Source organism: Oryctolagus cuniculus, chromosome 1, assembly GCF_964237555.1.
Source record: "Oryctolagus cuniculus chromosome 1, mOryCun1.1, whole genome shotgun sequence".
Classification (NCBI taxonomy): domain Eukaryota; kingdom Metazoa; phylum Chordata; class Mammalia; order Lagomorpha; family Leporidae; genus Oryctolagus; species Oryctolagus cuniculus.
Genome location: NC_091432.1, coordinates 50828814 through 50848802, shown reverse-complemented (window position 1 = coordinate 50848802; position 19989 = coordinate 50828814). Strand labels below are relative to the sequence as shown.

General features: G+C 42.5%; 1 pseudogene; it reads right to left on the bottom strand.

Moving 5' to 3' along the window:
• Positions 1-12315: 12315 nt before the first annotated feature.
• Positions 12316-12903, bottom strand: LOC127492359 (large ribosomal subunit protein uL13-like; annotated as a pseudogene).
• Between the last annotated feature and the right edge of the window lie 7086 nt (positions 12904-19989).

Sequence of the window (19989 nt, the reverse complement as noted above, 5' to 3'; positions counted from 1 at the left end):
CCTGGCTCTTCTAGACTCGACTAAAGTACCCGCTACAGGAGTAGCTCTCCCGAGTATATCAGAGTCCTGACAGAAGACAGGAAGAAGGGGCTATTGTGTGTATCTGTGTTTGCCTTGGTCTCAGGATGCCTTGAGATCTGCCAAATCTTCAGAAGGTAGAATTGAACTGAAGCAAACCCCCTAGGAAATGCCTTGGCTTTGCAGTTCAACCCTATACACCATATGAGAAGCCTCCTTAGCCAGGGAGAAACAATGGAAACCACTGTGTTGCCCACTCCCAGGTCCCAGGGCAGCCACTAGAGAAAAATCCCAGACCGCCGCATTGCAGCACTGCGCTGGGTGAGGTGGAGGGTGGGGAGCATGGTCCCCAGAGCACATATCAGTTACTGGACTCTCTTAGAAAGTGGTTAGCAAATTCCCTTTCATTTCTGTCCAGGAACGTGGGAGGAAGGAGGCTGGGCTGGCCTGGTCAAAGCATTTCATTCAGGCAGTAGGTTCACGGGGAGTGCTGAGGGCAGGCTGATGAAGTGATAATGGCTTTCACATTGCCACTGCGTGGAGAAGCACGTGTCTCTCTTGGGGTATGGCAGGGGACATTTATGCAGCTGTGCCCTCAGTATCTGGAAGGCTTATTTGGGAGAGTCCTGGACACATTATCCTTCTGTGGACACATCAACTCTCACCCTATGGAAGAGTCTTTTTAAAGCAATATTTATCATGACTTTTGTTGATAGAAAGGTGATGTTGGTGGTGTACCAGTTATGAATATTAAAATAGGGACAGGATGCTTTTGTTGACCTTTGACAAATGGGTAAGCTGTTAATACAAGGTCACTGTCAGAAGTCCATATGAGCTAGAGTTATCACAAAGGCCATGAACTTCCTTAACTTAACACCTTATACTAAGAGGAGTTCTTAAATTACAGGCCACAGACCAGTTGTGAGGAGATGATGTTGCAAGGAGTTTGGGGAAATGAATCTTCCAGCACTGACCAAGGCGCTACATCCCAGCTAAGGGCAAGTGCTGATTTGCAGTGAGAGAGAAGCAGGCACAGCTCGTGGTGGGTCTTTCTACTGTGATACTGAGCAGGAGAGAATCAAGCAGAAGGGAACTGAGCAAACTATGGGGATAGGGTGCATGTAGGAATAGTATTAACTTAGGGTGAAGGCAAGCACCTAAGTCCAGCTGGGAGGGAAGATGGCATGTGGGGACAGGAGGTGTCACCATGATGAAAGTGGCTTTAGGGGCTAGTGCTGTGGCATAGTGGGTTAAGTTGCCGCCTGAAGTGCCAGCATCCAATATGGACGCCTGTTTGAGACCTGGCTGCTCCACTTCTGAGCCAACTCTCTGCTGTGGCCTGAAAAAGCAGTAGAAGATGGCCCAAGTCTTTGGGCCCCTATACCTATGTGGGAGACCTGGAGGAGGCTTCTGGCTCCTGGCTTCGGATCAGTGCAACTCTGGCCATTGTGGCCAATTGGGGAGTGAATCAGCAGATGGAAGACCTCTCTCTCTCTCTGCTTCTCCTATCTCTGTGTAACTCTGACTTTAAAATAAATAAATAAATCTTTTTAAAAAAAAGATTAAAAAAAAAAAAGAAAGTGGCTTTAGTGGACACTTGTTGAAGATGTGCTCAGGGTGTTCAAGGAATGGTAAAGAGCCCACTGTTGCTGGAACAGAGTAAAAGAGGGGCAAGGTGGGAGGAGATGAGACCAGAGAAGTAGCAAAGATCTGGGGCATGTCAATACAGAAAGCAGCATGATGATTTGGGCTTCTCCTCTGGGGAAAGCTATTGCTGAGGCTTCAAGCCCGGGACTGACAGCATCTACTTGGGTTTTAAAAGGCTCTCTCAGTACCACTTCCTCATCACTACAGTGTTTCAGCTGGAGGCTGGGTTAGCAGTCATTGTGGTAAAAGGCCATGGTCTTTAAATTTGGTAGGCTTTTCAACATTAATGTGTATTGTTGATTCAGAAATCTTGGATTCTGGATAAGTACGTCTAGAGCAAGTCCCAGGTGTCTATATTAGAGATAACACTTATCCTGCTGTTTGGAGACATTTAAAGGGAATGAAAGGAGAAGAAATATAAGAGGAATCCATAGACTTTATGCACTGTTGAAAACAGCTCTTCCATATCTTAGCGCCTATAGATTGAATTCTAGCCACAGTCCCTTTTTCCAGCTCAGGATCACTGCTGCTGCCATTAGCTTTCTCTCAGCCCTTGGTCTCAAGTGTCATTGGGCAAACACTTGTGATGCCTCATTTAAAGGGGTATTGAAATGATCCTTCCTGAGGGACCAGGCAGACCTAGACTGCACACTCATCAATGGACCCCATTTTAAGTTTTAGTCCCAAAAAAGCCAATGTAGGCCAGAAACTTCTGCAGTGCTAGAGGGGGAACCAAAGCAAAAAACAAAGTTCAATTTCAAATGTCCAGGAAGATCGACCATGAAAGATGGAACCATGATCTGCTGAGTGGATGGCACTGGGTTGGAGCAAACAGCAGTCTGCAAACAAGCAGAGATTCTTGATGTGTGTCATGCACACTATTGGGAGAGCCTGGTTTACCATTAGAGGCCAATGGTGTGTCTGTTTAGCTGATACACACAGGGTGGAAATGGGCTTATGTGACAGAACAAGCCATGGACCAAGAGATTGGGATGTTGAGGTCCAGTTCTGGCTATATTCCACTGTTCTCTGGGACCTAAGTCAAATGGCCACTGTCCCTGGGATAGGTAGACTCTAAAGACACTTCCAGCTTGGAAATACTGAGGTTTCTGGATGCATCCTCTTGTGCTCACTGCTATGTTTAATTTCTCTGGATCTTGACAGTTACTTTTTCCCATTGAAATGATGTGTCATGGCTTCTTTCTCTGAATAAATGAAACTCAACAAAGCAATCGTACAAAAAACATATCTTTGACCTCAAAGGATGGCTGTAGTGCTCTGAGGGTTAGAAAAAGAACTCTTCTTGTCCAGAAGCTCTTTAGAAACAGTTAGGGATGCATCTGACCTGCAGGGAATGCCCGCTTTTGATACTGGAGATTGTGTGACCCTGTAATTACAAGAAGACACTAAACCTCAAGGGAAAACAAGAGAAATTCTTGCTCCAGGAGCTTATGGCAGTGGAGGAAGAGAGCCTGAGATATTTCCTAGGTTTGGGAAACCTAGTTGTAAACCCTGAGCCAGTGCCAAGGCCTGTTTTAGGGGATGAGGCAGGGATGAAAATGGGGACAGGTAGCCAGATCAGAAGCTGGGAAGGTAAGGAGCAGTGTAAAATGGGAGGAAGGGAGTCCAGATCTTGGAAAGTAGTTCAGAACTAAGATGGACAGCATCAGTGTTGGAATCTAGGAGGAGTTCAAAGTCATGCACAGACCAGGCAGAGGCTGCTCCTTGAGAGAATGCATATCTCTAGCTCAGACATTTTGTGAGCCTTCTGTGGCTGGGGTCCCTCCTGTCGCTCCCCGTCTTCATGGAGGAACGACACTAAGCCCTGCCTAGGCTTCATATCCGAGTCACGGCACCATTATGTCGCTCCCCCTCTTCGTGGAGGAACGACACAGGACCCTGCGCTGTTCTTTCGTCTGCTCGGCCCTCCCCGGGTTTGCTGCTGGTTCTTCCCGGGTTGGCTACTGTCCCTTCCACCTCCGTGGAAGGGCAGTTCCCCCTGGCCACATTCCCCACTTCCGCAGGGGAGCGGCACACCGCCGGCCGGCTCTCTCGGGGGCTGCACAGGTGTTCCTTCAGGTGTTCCCCTTAGATGTTCCTGGTGCATGCCGTCTCTCTCCTCCTTTATAGTCCTCCTCCGCCAATCCTAACTCGGCTGCCCACACGCCGAGTACGCTGCTCTCCAATCAGGAGCAAGTCCTACAGTTTATTGGCTGAACTGGAGGCAGCTGTGTAGAAGCTGTTTTCTTCTCTCCCAGCGCCATATTGTGGGAGAGCAGATGCATAGAATAAGTCTTAATTCCAGTAACAGTATAGTCCGAGTTGCTCCCCACACCCTCCTGCCATCCACTCTGGATGGGTGGGATTTGGAATGACTGAAATGGAATTGCTTTTGCTACAGGGAAATCCTTGGAACTTTTGGAAGAGATGGAGAATTCCGATGTGATTCTGGTTCAACTGGATAGTAAACTCTCCATTTCCTATTGATGTCCATCCTGTAATGTCCTTGGTCTCACTTAGATCTATCTTCATCCACTACATTTCTGTCTTTTAACTTCTCTTCCCTCACTTTGGCTCTCCTTGCAAAGGATAAAACAATTATGGTCAATATCAGGTACCCTTCATCTCTGCCAGGTCTGCCCATTTAACAGAGCTCAAAGTGGACACTTCAAAGCCATGATTAAATGCTAATCCATGTAGAGAAAACAGAACTAAGTTGACTTTTTTTGAGCAAGATGTTTAAAAAATATCCTTGTATTATTAAATAGTCATCAAAGTCCTCAAGAATGAAAATCATTATTTTATGATTAGTGGCAGACCCTATGGTAAGTGATTTATAAGTCTTGCATTTATTTCCCATAATATCCCTATGGGATAGGTACAATTAATACATCGATTTTACAGCTGAACAAACTGAAGCTTAGAAATGTTAAGCAACTTGCTTAAAGTTACACAACATTAAATTAAGACACAGCTGCTCAGACACATAGTTAATCTTCCATAGTTCAGGTAAGTGTTTGCCTACAGTCACATAGCTAATAAGAACTGAGATACAAACCCATATATGACTCCAAAGTCCTGCACTCTTCTAACAGACAAGAGGATCCTCTTCCTTCTGTGCTGGCATTTTCTGATGGGAGGAGGGGGAAGGATAAGGAGGAGTCATTCTAATTAGGGAGCTAATTAATTCTTGTTTCAGACATGGGCCAAACCTCATATTAGCAGGTCTTATATCTGCAAATCCTCAGGGATGAGAGCATCTCCCAGCAACCATGCCTTGGGTTCCCTGCATAGTCTCATGATTGTTGTCACTGGAATTGTCCATATGATTACATCTGACCAAGCCAGGATTTTCTACATGGAATCCTGCTGCTCCTTGTTCACTCACCATGACCAGCTGGCTGGCCTGTGTGTTCATGATGACCTTTGCTTCCCACATCTCCCTGCTCTGTTACTGTGATTGACACTGCCCCACTGCCTTCTGTTCTTGCTCACTTTCTACAGAGTGTTTTGGCCTCACTATATAGTTAAGAAACTCCTGTTGTGGGTCTCTTAAAAAAACAACAAAGCAACAAACCTTAATTTACATTTAAAAAATTAAAACTTGGAGAGGAGGGTGGAGATAGATAATTTACCTAGGCCTGCACATTCAAAAACGAGCACATAATTACTGTTTTAAAGTAAGTTGTCAGGAAGCAAGATTGATTTAAACATGACATCTGTTTACACACAGTGAGCTGTCATGAGCTGCATATGTAGGGTCAGAAGAGCTGTGTTCTGTGACCATGACAGCTTAGCTTGGTTATGGAAATTTGGCTCCACCTGCTCTGCAAGGGCGTAGTAAGTCACCTTCTAAACAGCTCGCTCTCTCTCTCTCTCACATACACACACACTCTTTTGTGTGTGTACACGCACACATGCTTCACTTTATCTACTATGTGCTTGACACTACCCTAAACTCACACACTAAAACAAGAAGTGGGAGGTTGTGCGAAAAAACCTCACAGTGAGGTTAAAAGTATGAATGTTGGAATAAGAAAGATCTGCTTCTAAATTCTGTCCCTGACACTTCTCATGACAACTCCCTCAATTTGCTTTTCCAAAAGGCAGGTAAGAGCAATGCCTTTCTCGCAGGGAACTGTTAGGGTACTTTGATGTGTGTTCAGGGCACTAGCCCAGGACCAGACCAAAAGAGATGCTCAATAAATGGTGGCTCTGGCTCTTATTGATATCAGGAAGGATCCTGATCTCATTACACCTGGGATCTTGTGAAAGAAAGAAGACTCACTTAATAAACATGCAGGGGCTATCAGGCGAATTTCCTATTCAGCAGTTTAGAGCAAGTAGATCAGCTTCCTAGGTAGATGCAGAAAGATGTCTAGGATGAGAGGAGACTTGAGCAAGGTCCTCAATAAGTTTATGTGTAGGGGGAGTAAAAGAACCACAAGCAGAGCAGGCCCTGAATGCCAGCCATGTGCCTGGAGTGCCTGAGCCCAGTGTGCTCTCCAGGAGAATTCTTTTTTGTTTGTTTGTTTTTTGGTTTTTTTGGTTATTTTTTTTTTTTTGACAGGCAGAGTTAGACAGTGAGAGAGAGAGAGAGACAGAGAGAAAGGTCTTCCTTCCTTTGGTTCACCCCTCAAAAGGCCGCTACGGCCAGCGCGCTGTGACCAGCATGCACTGAAGCCAGAAGCCAAGTACTTCCTCCTGGTCTCCCATGCGGGTGCAGGGCCCAAGCACTTGGGCCATCCTCCACTGCACTCCTGGGCCACAGCAGAGAGCCGGACAGGAAGAGGAGCAACTGGGAAAGAATCTGGCGCCCCAACTGGAACTAGAACCCGGGGTGCCAGCGCCGCAGGTGGAGGATTAGCCTGGTGAGCTGCGGCACTGGCCCAGGAGAATTCTTGCTGATTCTCCATCACTCGGTCCTCACGGGGCCTTTCTCTCACGCCGTGGGCCTCACCCCACATCAACACTCACTGCTTTCTCTCTTTGCGTGTTTGTTCTTTTTTTTTTTTTTCTATTGTGGTTATTTGCTTCTTTTTCCTTTCTTAAGCTGTTTACATTTTGAAATCAAAATTATATATGCAAATAGTTTAAGAAGCCAAATGCCTGTGCCTGCTGTGTGATACAAGGCAGTACTTTCCCAAACTCTGCTACCATTCTTTCCCTCTCAGGAGGCTGATCCTGTTGGCATCTATGGCCATTTCCCTACAAAACGTGGTTATTTTTTCCGATTCTTGACTTGTTGGCTTTGTCACAATTCCTTGCCTTCCCACTGTGCTGCATGGAAGGTGAGGTTTAGTTTCTTTCTCTCCAAGCCCCACTATTATGCACACACAAACACTATCTGTCCTCCTTATCCTTCCAATACAAGTTACCTTAATTTTGGTTGGATCAAGATTTACTGTTTAAATTATTATGACTGCATACAATGGTTTATGCCAAGTTGTCCAGGCTACCATACCCAAATACTTGGTTAAACACCAGTCTAGACGTCACTGTGAAGGTATTTTTTAGATTAACATTTAGATCAACGGACTTTGAATAAAGTGGACTACCCTCCAAGACGTGAATGGGCTTCGTGCAAAGCCTTCAACCAAAAAGCTGGATACCTTAACAAAAATACTAAAACCTCTTGGCAGAGGGAATTCTGAGGACACATTGATTTTGGATTTGAGCTGCAACACCATCTCTTTTCTGGGCCTCCAGTGTATTGGCCTGCCCTGCAAATTTGGGACTTAACTCCCAGCATTGTGCAAGACAATTCACTACAATAAATCTTTCTATATGTACATACGATTAGGTCTGTTTCACTGGAGAACGTTGTCTAATATATTATGCAAACAGTATTCCTAGCTGAGCTTCAAAAATAAACAATTACTTTTTCTTTTCCTTCCCAACGTCTTCTTTTTCCTGGAAGTAGTAGTTATCTTATTTTGTTGGTGGTGTGTGCTTACTTTTCTATTTATCTGTCATTAATTCCATCTCAATCTCAACTGATTGTCTAAATCTCCTCTCAAGACAGTCAGGTATGTGAGGTTTTCTCTCAATTTCATCTCCCTGAAATAGTTGCTAACAGTGGGGCTGGCTTCATGGGCAAACTGAAGCTGCACAGGGCCTTGTCTTTAGTTTAATGTTCTGTTTTCAACATCTTTATCGTTGTAATACTTCTTTTTTTTCTAACAGAGAAGCCCTCATTTTCATTTGGCACAGTGTCTTGCAAATTATGTAGTCACCCCTGTCTACTGGAGCTTTCCAAAGAGCTTTAATTGAGACAGATGCACAGGGATCATTCTAGTGCTATGTAGGTATCCCCCTTCATCAATCATAGAGATTATCTTCACCCCCTCCCAGGTTTGTCCTCATGCTCCCCTCATAGGCAAAATTAAAAATTCTTGAAAGCAAGTTTGCATTTTACTCATTTTTATTTCTCAAATCCATCCAGCAGAATGCTTCAAGCATAGTGGTATGGGTGTATATGTGATCCAGGTGAACTATTTAAGAAGATAGAACAGGAGGAGGGTACAGTCAGTCTTTCCAGGAGGGAGACATGATATGAAGAAATCAAGGAGGTGGAAATGTGTCTTCAGTGGATGGGAAGCAGTGAGGACAGCAGCCTGGTGTGTCAGAAAAAAAGCATATTGGAAGCAATGGGAAATGGTGTTGAAAATTATGTGAGAGCCAACTTGTAGAGAGACTCAAATGCCAGACTAGGAATTTTCTGCAGACTTGTAGGCCTCCCAGGACTGATTTCCCCATCTAATGACATCTGATATGTGTAGTTAACGAAACTCCAGCTGGGTAGAATTTCACACTTCCCTTTTCTTGGCACTGAAATAGGTGAATAGAGTAGGATGGGTGGGGGACAGAACCTAGCAGCTGAAAAAAAGGGAGCTCATAAGAATGTTTCCTGTGAATTTTAAAACCCAGTCTAGTACAGAAGCAGAAGCAAAACCATTAGGACTCTGGCAGTGAGCCAGGGAGGTGTGGATCATGCTAAATCTAGGCAAAGCAACCCCAGACTGGCAGCCCTGTTATCACTAAATTCACAGGATTAAAGACCAGCAATCATTAGCACCTCTTATGTGCCTATGATCCTCCTGGCATCCAGCACTAAGAAAATCGGGCTTGCCCCCTCTGGAAATTTTCACACCAGGATGACTGTTTCGGGTAAATATGAAGATTAGTGGGCTAATGGGGACCTCTTGCTGTTTGAACCTCAACCACAACATGGGATCCCATGTCACACATGCACAAAGAAACAAAAGCACCTTTCAGAATCGCTGGCAATATTGTTCCAAAATGCATATTAAAGTTCTAAAAGACATTTATAAGGCTTTGAAGAGGCCTTAACTGATAACAGACAGAAAGGCATATATTCTCCATACCGAAAAGCACATGGAAACATATTTGTTGTGGCACTCTCATAGTAGCCACAATCTGGAAATAAGGCAAACATTTATCAACAGTGGAAATGGAAATAAACTGTACTATTATGTTCACAATGAAATAGACACAGCTCTGCAAGTGATTAAGTCACAACAGCATGGGTGAATTCCACAAATATAATGTTGAATGAAAGAGACCAAGAGTATGCATGCTGTATACTTTCAATTGCATAAATTTCAAAACTAGGGCAAGCTAGGGTCAGGCTTTTGGTTCAGTATTTAATACTTTTCTTGGGATTCCTGCATCCTACACTGGAGTGCCTGAGTTTGAGTCCTGGCTCTGCTTCCAATTCCAGCTTCTTGCTAATGAACACCCTGGAAGCAGTAGGTGATGGCTCAACTAGCCTGGCAGTTCCAACTGTTGTATGCAAGTGGGAAACGAATTAGCAGGTGAGAGATCTCTATATGTCTGTCTTTCCATTGCTTAACCTTTAAAATAAAATAATAAAAAATAAAAATTAAAAAATAGGCCAACCTGTTTGGTATTAGAATTCAGATTAGTGGTTCTCTTCAGGGACTGTGGTTACAAAGTGCCACAAGTGGCAATTTCTGGAATGTTGGTTATGTTCCATTTCTTCATCTCAATCCTTGTTACAGTGGTGTCTTCATTTTGCAATAATTCACTTTAAATAAAAAGGCACAGATAGATTGAAAGAAAAGGGTGAGAAATTATGTACCTTGCAAAGAACCAGTATGCGGAAACCAATTTTAAGATCAGCTATATCAATCTCAGATAAAATAGACTTGAGGGTAGGAGTAATAGCAGAGACAAGGAGAGATATTTCATTATGATAAAAAGATCGGTTCATTAAGAAGTAGCAATCACATGAATATGTACTGAGTGAGGTTGCTTTCAAATAAATACAGCAAAAGCTTAAAGAATTAAAGACAGAAGGAGACAATGCCATATTTTTGGAGATTTTAACACCCTGCACTCAGAAATTGATGTCATAAGTAGAAAAATATCAGTAAAGTACTAGATCTTAAGCAATCTGACCTAATTAAGTTATGCAAAAGACTATGCCCCAATAACTGTCATATGCAATTAATTGTTCCCTAAAAGAACCTAGAACCTCAACTAAGACAGGCAAACTGGGAAATAAAACAAGTCTTTAAAAATTTTCAAAAAAATATAATCCATAGAATGTTTTATGACCGTATAGTAATAAGTTAGAGTCTAATAGTAACTAGATAACTAGGAGAGCCCCAATTTGGAAATGAAAAGAAAATTGCTAATGAATACTCACTAAATGATATGAGTAAAGTAAGATATTACAAATTGGAAACTAATTTTAACTGAGTGGTTATAAAATGACAACATACTAAAGTTTGTGGAGTTCAGCTAAAGCAACATTGAGAGGTAATTAATAGCTTTAAAGAAATGCTTAAAATCAATGACAAAAAAGTTGAAATAAAGTAAACTGAAAGTAAATGGATGAGTACAATAAAATATAAATCAGTGGCAAAAAAAAGAGACAAATATTGTTGAAACAAGGCCACTCTGAAAAAATTAATAAAATTAACAAACCTGGGGAAACATGATCCATAAAAATATAACTTACTAATATTAGTTACGAAAGAGTGAATATTATTACTGACCCTTCAGACATTAGAAGGAAAAAAGTCTGAATCATGAATAACTTTATGCCAATAATTTCAATAACATCAGTTCTCCAGGAATTCTACTTGAGAAATGCAATTTACATAAATGGATACACAACAAAGTAGAAACGCTATATCGCATCTTGTTAATTAAAAAAAAAATGTAATTCAACAACAGCAGCAAAACGTTCCCACAAAGAAAGCTCTAGGCCAGATCTGACAGATTCTAAATTCTTTTTCCATCTGTTTCTACAAGCAGATTCCTGAGATGGTAACTGTTCCATAAGCTGGGGTCCCTGTAGGAAGAGTGAGCAGAGCACTCTCCCCAGTCCCCAGCCCGGTGACTTGAGAAGGGGACTTGCAGCACTGCAATTTGAGGTTTATTGCACAGCATGCCTAGCCTGTCTTGACTGATTTGTTGAGATGACCTTGATTGGGCAAAATAACGCAGGGACTTGAATTCAATCAAAACAAGAATCAGAGCAAAAATACTGATTATGCTGCCTTCATGGCTTAAGTCCAGTTCCTAACTGGCTTTAAGTCCTCCATGACTGGTTGAATCTTGGAAATGGAATGTTGGAACCCAAACTCTCAAAAATGGGCCACTTTAAATCAGGAAGAAAACTATGAGTGAGAGAAAGGAATATTAGCACAGTAATTTCCATTTCCTGTATGATGGGTGAATAGATAGGGTTTTATGTCTAAGTGACAGCACAGGCAATAAGAGTTAAAAATATGTAATATAAACTTACAAAGATAGCCACTAATAGAATAAAGAAATCATAGAGTCAAATCAAATGTCCTGGAGGAAATAAGAACACAAGCAAACCAGATGACAAACAAAGAAAAAAGGGAAAAGGTGAGAAGAAGGAAGGTTAAAAGAATCAGAAAAGACAGGAGAAATCAGCTGGGAAGTGTCAGAAATGAAAAAATAAAATAACGTGACAAGAATAACTAAAATTAAATATATTTTATTATAATATATATAAAAATGATGAAATAAACTACCAAATCTTAAAAGATTCAGATGAGGTAAAATAAATTCAAGGATATGATTTTACAAAAATGATTCAGAACAATGGTTCTAAAACAATGGCTCACAAAGCTTGCAAAACGTTATTCCGAAGTAATGGAAGCCATTGGGGGAATTAAGAGAAATGACAGTAAATAGCTATATTTTAAAAGATTAGGCAAAAAGCCTTTTTTAAAAAAAGATTTATTTATGTATTTGAAAAGTGGAGTTACAGAGAGGCAGAGGCAGAGAGAGAGAGAGAGAGAGGTCTACACATCCACTGAATGACAGCCGGAGCTGTGCTGATCCGAAGCCAGGAGCCAGGAGCTTCTTCTGGGTCTCCCATGTGGTGACCCAAGACTTGGGCCATCTTCTACTGCTTTCCCAGGCCATAGCAGAGAGCAGAACCAGAAGTGAAGCAGCCAGGACCCAATTCGTGCCCATATGGGATGCCAGTGCTGCAGAACATGGCTTTACCCGCTTCACCACAATGCCAGCTCCCAGGATTAAGTTTAAAATGGTTACTGGATACCTGAGTACAGGATTAAGTCTTTTTTTTTTTTTTTTTGAATAAAGTTTTTATTGGCCTCAGACCAGGAGGAGTCCATGGGTCTTGAAAACTTCTGTGAGCTTACTGATTTTCTTCTCCACGTTCTTTTCAGCCCGTTTTGTTGCCTCATGAGCTGCATTTTCTTCCCGTAATGGATCTTGGCCTTCCTGTTTCCTTCCAGCGCAGCCGTCACTTCCGGGTACTTCCCGCCAACTTCATGAGCCAGGTGCCCCAGGTAGGTAAACTTTCTCTTAGGGGTCAGTCGCAGGACCTTGAGGGCGGCGGGAACCGCCATCTGCTTCTGCTTTTCCTTGTCCCCTCGGACCCCTTGAGGCAGTCCAGGGCGGCCTGGCAGCTGCGCTGGGTCTCACAGGGCTACATGCTTCACACAGTTCTCCCGAATATGCGGTGGCCGGCCGGAAAGTGGTAGGTACCCCGGAAGGGGCTGGTGTTTGTCTTCTTGTGAAGGAGGACCAGGTACTAAAGTACAAATTGCCAGAAATGTTGATGCCCTCGCGGTGCACCACCGCCTTCTGGCCCAGTAGCCCCCGCTTGGCCACAACGACCTCCAGGTGGCCCAAGAGATGGCTTCGGTCATCTGGCACCAGGACCTGCCCCTCCTCCATTTTCAGCAGTTGCTTGGGAAAAAGCAGGATTAAGTTTAAGATGTCTATGGGGTACTCAAGTACAGATGTCAAGTAAACTACTGGAGATTGTGTTTTTTAATTCTACGCTGGGCTCATGAATGTGAATTGGAGCATGTATCTATCTAAGTCAGTGACAGTAGCTCAAGGCTTAGAATACATCATCTGATACTCTTAGGACACAGGACTTCTCATGCTGATTGCCATCCAGACTCTATGGATAGAGCCCAAGGGAAGGTATCATTTCTACTAAGAGATTATAAATTATTATTAGAAGAGAGGTGGGCAGTGAAAGTAATGGGCGTTCTATAGAAGACCAGTTTTTAAAGATAAAGGGAATGTTCTCAAACAAAAGTACAACTGCTTGAGTTTTCATATACTTGATGATGTAGAATCAACATCCATAAAGCAGCCCTTATTAGCAGCCCTAATTTATACTCCTATGGAGCTGTGGTCTTCCTAATTTTACTTGTTGAATATTATGATTAGTAGTGAATTAAGCCTGTAATTATAAAGGGAATTGAAATTTTGTCTTTGCACAAATTAAAGAAACAGAAAGGAAGGAAGGAGGAGGATTGAGGGAGGAGGAGGGAAAGGGGAGTATACTTACCTTAGAACTGTACCTATGAAATACATAAAATCTATGCTCCATATTAATAAAAAATTTAAGAAGAATGAATATAGAAGGAAGTAGAATATTTTAAACAAATTTTTGTGAAATATTTAATTTATTAAAATTAAGTTGTAAATATTTCTTATAATTCCTGTTAGGGCCGGAGTCAATGTCCAACTTGGATGGCAAAAAAGATAGAAATGTAGGCCTGCTTGAGGGCATGCAGGATTACAGTCAAGGGAATAGGGTCATAAAAAATAATATCGGAAGCCAAAAAGCTGACTTGCTGGATATTTTTAGTTTTCTCAGCTAGCCTGGGAGTTAAAAGTTGGGATGAAGGGCTTTGAATATAAATGTCCACTCAGTTTCTAGGAGTTAATGTATTAGCACTTCCCTTGAGGACAACTTAGATGAAGTGTGCATTTGTAGGAAGTGCCATAGCAAGTCTGAGTCAGATGGATTCAGGATAAATCACAGAACACACCTCAGCTTCCACTTCTGAAAATGAAATAAATAATATCACCAACTGCACAGGTCATATTGAGGAATTAAATACATAAAGCATATTGAGCATTTAATTTAGTGGATAGCACATACTAAGATCTCCACCAATGCTACCTTTCTAACTGCTGTAGCCTGACTTTAATTTTGACCTCAACTTCAGCTTTAAAAAAAAAAATGGGGAGCAGTAGACATTGTGGTGCAGTGGGTTAGGACACTCTCTGGTACATCTGTATTCTGTGCTAGAATGCCTGGTTTGAGTCCTGGCTACTCTGTGCTTCCCGTCTGGTTTCCTACTAATCCACCTAGGAGGCAGCCAACGATGACCCAAGTATCTGGGTCCTGACATCTACCTGGGAGACCCGGATGGAAGTCCTAACTCTTGTCTTCAGCCTGTTACAACCCCAGCTATTGCTGACATTTGAGGAAATGAATGTTGTTGACAGATATCCCTCTCTCTGGTTCTCACCCTCCCTGTGTCTCTGCCTTTCAGATAGATAGATAGATAGATAGATAGATAGATAGATAGATCTTAAAAATAACTTTTGGAGCTCAACTGACTGAGTTCAAGTCCTGACTTTGCTGTGTGACCCTAAGACAAGTTACTTCACCTATCTTTTAATTGGTTTCTTAATTAGCAGAATAGAGATAAAATAGTATGTAGCAGTTCAGCACATGCTCAGTTGGACTTACCTTTAATGGTAGAGTTAGAAACATGCCAGGGGATTCCAATTCAGTCCCATCAAGGTGGCATGTACCAATGCCATCTCACTAGTCAAAGTGATAGTTTCAGTTCATAATTGATCATAATGATAGGATTAAGAGTCAAAGGGATCACATAAACAAGAGTAGTGTCTACTAATACTAACTGATAGAATAAAAAGGAGAGAATGATCCATTATGGGAAGCGGGAATCACAGAAGACTCATAGAATGGCAGATGTCCTAAACAGCACTCTAGCCTCAGAATCAGCCCTTTAGACATTCAGATCTTGCCAGCGCCATGGCTCAATAGGCTAATCCTCTGGCTGCAGTGCCGGCAAACTGGGTTCTAGTCCTGGTCAGGGCGTCGGATTCTGTCACGGTTGCCCCTCTTCCAGGCCAGCTCTCTGCTGTGGCCCGGGAGTGCAGTGGAGGATGGCCCAAGTCCTTGGGCCCTGCACCTGCATGGGAGACCAGGGGAAGCACCTGGCTTCTGGTTTCAGATCAGCGCGATGTGCCGGCTGCAGTGTGCTGGCCCGTGGCGGCCATTGGATGGTGAACCAACGGCAAAAAGGAAGACCTTTCTCTCTGTCTCTCTCTCTCTCACTATTCACTCTGCCTGTCAAAAAAAAAAAAAAAAAAAAAAAAAGACATTCGGATCCAGCTAAAAAAGTCCAAGAGAGTATTTCAGGCATGGAAAGACAAGACACTCTGGCAAAAAAAAAAAAAAAAAAAATGAAAGATCTCTGTGAGTGAGACCCCAGCAGAAAGAATGGGCCATCAAAGAAGGAGGCACCTTTCTCTGAAGGGAGGAGAGAACTTCTACTTTGACTATGGCCTTGTCTAAATAAGATTGGAGTTGGCAAACTCAAGAGGCTTTTATAGCCTTGGCAACTCATGACAAGAGCCTCGGGTGATTACTGACGCCATAAATAAGAATGTCAATTGTTAAATCAACAACAGGAGTCACTGTGCACTTACTCCCCATGTAGAATCTCTGTCTTAATGTGTTGTACTATGTGATTTAATGGTATAACTAGCACTCAAACATTACTTTACACTTTGTGTTTCTGTGTGGGTGCAAACTGTTGAAATTATTACTTAGTATATACTAAATTGATCTTCTGTATATAAAGATAATTGAAAATGAGTTTTGATGTGAATGGATGGGAGAGGGAGCAGGAGATGGGATGGTTGTTGGTGGGAGGGAGGTTATGGGAGGAAAAAGCCACTATAATCCAAAAGTTGTACTTTGGAAATTTATATTTATTAAATAAAAGTTAAAAAAATAGTATGTAGCTTATGTGCTTATTTGAGACTTAATATGTAAAGTTTTTAGAACAGTTTCTGGCAAATGAAGTGCTGAGTAAGGGTCACAAATTATTTTTGTTACTGTTATTTTACTGTTTTCCAGAGTTTTGTTAAATAAAGCCTCAGGAGCAAAGGGCAAAATCATACTGTGGAGCCAGGAATGAATTACTGGACTTTCCAGTGAGCACAAGAGCCAAGTAGAGCCAGAACTGGAATGGTGTGGGAGCCAACGATTTGGCAGAGAAGTAAGTAAGTTTACAGGACTCAAAACTTGACAGGAGGACAGCAATTGCCTGAGCTCCTGGGTGTGTGGTTAGTGCTTAGATAATAGCATGTATAAGAAACTCTCCTTAATAGGTTAGACATTACGCATATTCTCTCCCAATAACCCCAACAGTCAAATAATTCACAACAAGGAAACTGGGCTTAAAGAGACACAGTCAGTTGGCATGTAGAGGACTAAGACTGAGGTATAGACCTGACTCAAGCCAGCAGCCATCTGTCTCCAGTAAGCTGCTTCCCCCAGTGTTGAGAGGCAAACATTATGGGTACCAGTCCTTCCCTTGTTAGGACAGTTGTCATGCTTTATCTCAGTCGAAGCTGTGTGGGAACAGTGACTTGCACTCTTCTGCTAGGAGGAAGCATTGATTAACTTTAATATTGCTATAATTGAGAGGGAAATGTGCCTTCCCTTCAGCACTCTCTCTATGCCTTTCTCCACAACACAGCCTGCAGCAGCACCTAGAGGGCCATTCTAACCTGTCTCCATCTCTCACTTCTATACAGCTCCACCCCACCCCCAAACACACACACCTGGCTCACCCTAAGACACCAGGCCTTAGTGTTTGTTTTTTCTTTCTAAGATTAATTTATTCATTTGAAAGAGTTACAAAGAGGGAGAGACAGAGATTTTCCATCTGCCGGTTCATTCCCCAAGTGGTCTCAATAGCCAGGGCTGGGCCAGGCTGAAGCCAGGAGTTTCTTCCAGGTCTCCCACATAGGTACAGGGCTCCAAGCACTTGGACCATCATCTGCTGCTTTCCCAGGCACATTAGCAGGGAGCTGGATCAGAAGTGGAGCAGCCAGGACTCAAACTGGTGCCCAAATGGGATGCTTGTGCTGCAGATGGCAGCTTAACCCACTGTGCCACACTGCTGGCCCCCTGCTGTTTTCTATTCAAGTTCCTTTGTCACTTGCAAGGCCACAGTGCAAAAAGAACTGCTCTCGTTTCCATCGACTCTAACTTCCCTCTCTTCCTAACGCCACACTCCTTATGACTAACCACATTTGAAACAGGAGAAGTTGTGTGGTTGTGCTACGGTTTGCCAGTATCTGTGGACTTGTCTAGTTGACTTGTTGATGGATGGTCTCTGTCTTAGAGAGTTTTATCTGGGCTTCACTGTGGTTTGTAATTTTATTATGTCTATGGGAGGAGAGACAGTAAAACCAATCAAATTGGGGCCAGACCCCTTTAGTTTGGTTCTCCTGAATGGAAACACCCAATTGGCCAAGAGTTAAGAATCCTCTAGTCTGTAGTGTCCCAGGGAGAGTGACAGCCATGGACACTTCAGTAAGTTCTTACAGAGTTTTAAAAATCAACCCCCGTCATTATGCCACTCCATTCATTCCAGTATCCATTCTCATTCTTTCCCTCCCGCTTCTCTTTTTCCCTCCTTTCTCTACCCAAGGTTTAATCATCTTCCCAGAAAAAGCCACAATGTAATTCATAAGCCTAGTTCAATGTTAAAATTCACTGCACAACCCATACTTGCCAATTTAGGTTTTCTAAAAGAAAGAGCAGAAATTATTAAAGAATTGCCCAGCTTTGTTGAGACCCAGGCAATTAGTTTCTTGAATGTTGCAGAACTATTTAAAGCATCCGTTGCTTATTTGCAGAATTAAAAAGCCTTGGCTATTATTTCTTGTTTAACAAACTTTGACCACACTCAGACTGGGGAGATCCATACAAAAGATGTACAGGCCTGAAAAAAAAATTAAAAAAAAAAAACTGATTAAATTTTAACCAGCTGCTGGGCAGATAGTTTGCCTGAGGCACATTTGTCAGTTTCAAAGGGTCTTTTTATTAATTTTGCATTTTGTATTTTGTTAGTGGAAAGAGCTCCCTCTTTGGGGACTGCCAAAAGCTATAGGCTGCGAATCTTCAAGCAGCCCAAGGACGCTTCTGAGAATGCCAAGTAGATTTGGATTCCCGAGCACTCCCCATTACATGAGCGTTATCGGTCCTAAAAATATATTAACTTTAGGGGTGAGTTATTTGAATTAACTTTGCAGGATCCCCGCTGAGTCTGCTTTGGTTAATGTGAATCCTGCTGTTTGTTTGTAAGACTATGTCTGACTTTGCTGTGTGAACTTGAGCAATTTGCTTGACCTCTCTGAGACTCAGGTTTCTTGTCTATAGAATAAAAGGATGAGGGGGTCTGTCTTTTGGGTCCCTGCAGCGTTGAATTCACTGGTCATGATTGGTTGGGAAGTACTGACACAGCAAAACTCAAATGAGTTTTTCTTGATTCATAATAGGATATGGCAACTAAATAGGTTAGAAGCTATTCTTTTCATAGTTTTGGTGATAATCATATTATTAGCTAGACATGTCATCAGAATTTTTGTATGTCAACTTCTGTGTCAAGCACTTTATACACATTTTTTCAAAGATTTATTTATTTGAGAGGCAGAGTTACAGAGAGGCAGAGGCAGAGAGCTATATAGAGAGAGCAAGAGAGAGAGAGAGAAAGAGAGAGAGAGGTCTTATAGTCGCTGGTTCACTCCCCAGATGGCTGTGCCTATCTGAAGCTGGGAGCCAGGAGCTTCCTCCAGGTCTCCCATGCGGGTGCAGGGGCCTAAGGACTTGGGCCATCATCTACTGCTTTCCCAGGCTAGAGCAGAGAGCTGGATCAGAAGTGGAGCAGCCGGGACTCGAAGCAGCACCCATATGAGTTGCCGGCACTGCAGGCAGCAGCTTTACTCGCTATGCCACAGTGCTGGTCCTTTACATGCATTTCAATGTCTATTGATTCAGAGAAATTTCTGGGGCAGGAACTATCATCACTCCATATGATGGGGCCATGGAGAGAGCCAAAGTCTAAGAAATTTACCTGAAGTTATATAGTCAGTAAGCAGCTGAGCTAGCATTTGGAAAGAAGTTTGCTTGAGACCAGAAGCTGTGCTATAAAGCTGTGCTCTCTCCTTTCTCTGACTGCAAAGATCAGCTTCTGTTTCTAGGCTGCTAATATGATCTGATTTCATACAGAGATTTCCAGATTCTGGATCCCATCTGCTAATGCACTTGGTAAAAAAGTTATGCCAAACTCAGTGGTATCCTCAAAGATTCATACAGGATGCTCAGCTTAGGCAGCTGCAGGCTGGTGGGGGCAGCCCACCACGTAGAGTCCATTTGTGAGTAGGAGCCAGAACTTAGGGGTTAAATGGAAAAACACAAACCTCTTCTGTGATGCTGGGAATTTCCTAAGTTCCACTCAGGCGTCTTCAAACAGCATTAAACACAAAGTAAAAAAGTCTACCCTCAGGCTAGAATTTGTAGACGACTTACCTGTGGAGTATATGGCTAAATTTCTGCCTGAAGACAAAGACTCAGAGCTTACGTTTATAAAGTGGAAGGGAAAAGCTATATATATTTCTGAATGTAGATTTCTTTTTTTGTGTCGAAACTTTTTATATGTATTTTATACATAAATATATCATTTCACCAGTGAGACTTTTTTTTTTTTTTTATGCCAAATCAATACCTGGCGGCCTGACTTTTGCATTATTTAATGTCCTTACCTACTGGGAGCGACAAGGTACCATCAGGCTTGGAGTGATCATATTTCCGTTGGTCGTTAGATTTCTACAAAGAATTCTTTTACTTCGCCTCTGAAAGCAAATTCTCTGGGGTGTGTTGCTCCACCACAAATTTGACTTTTT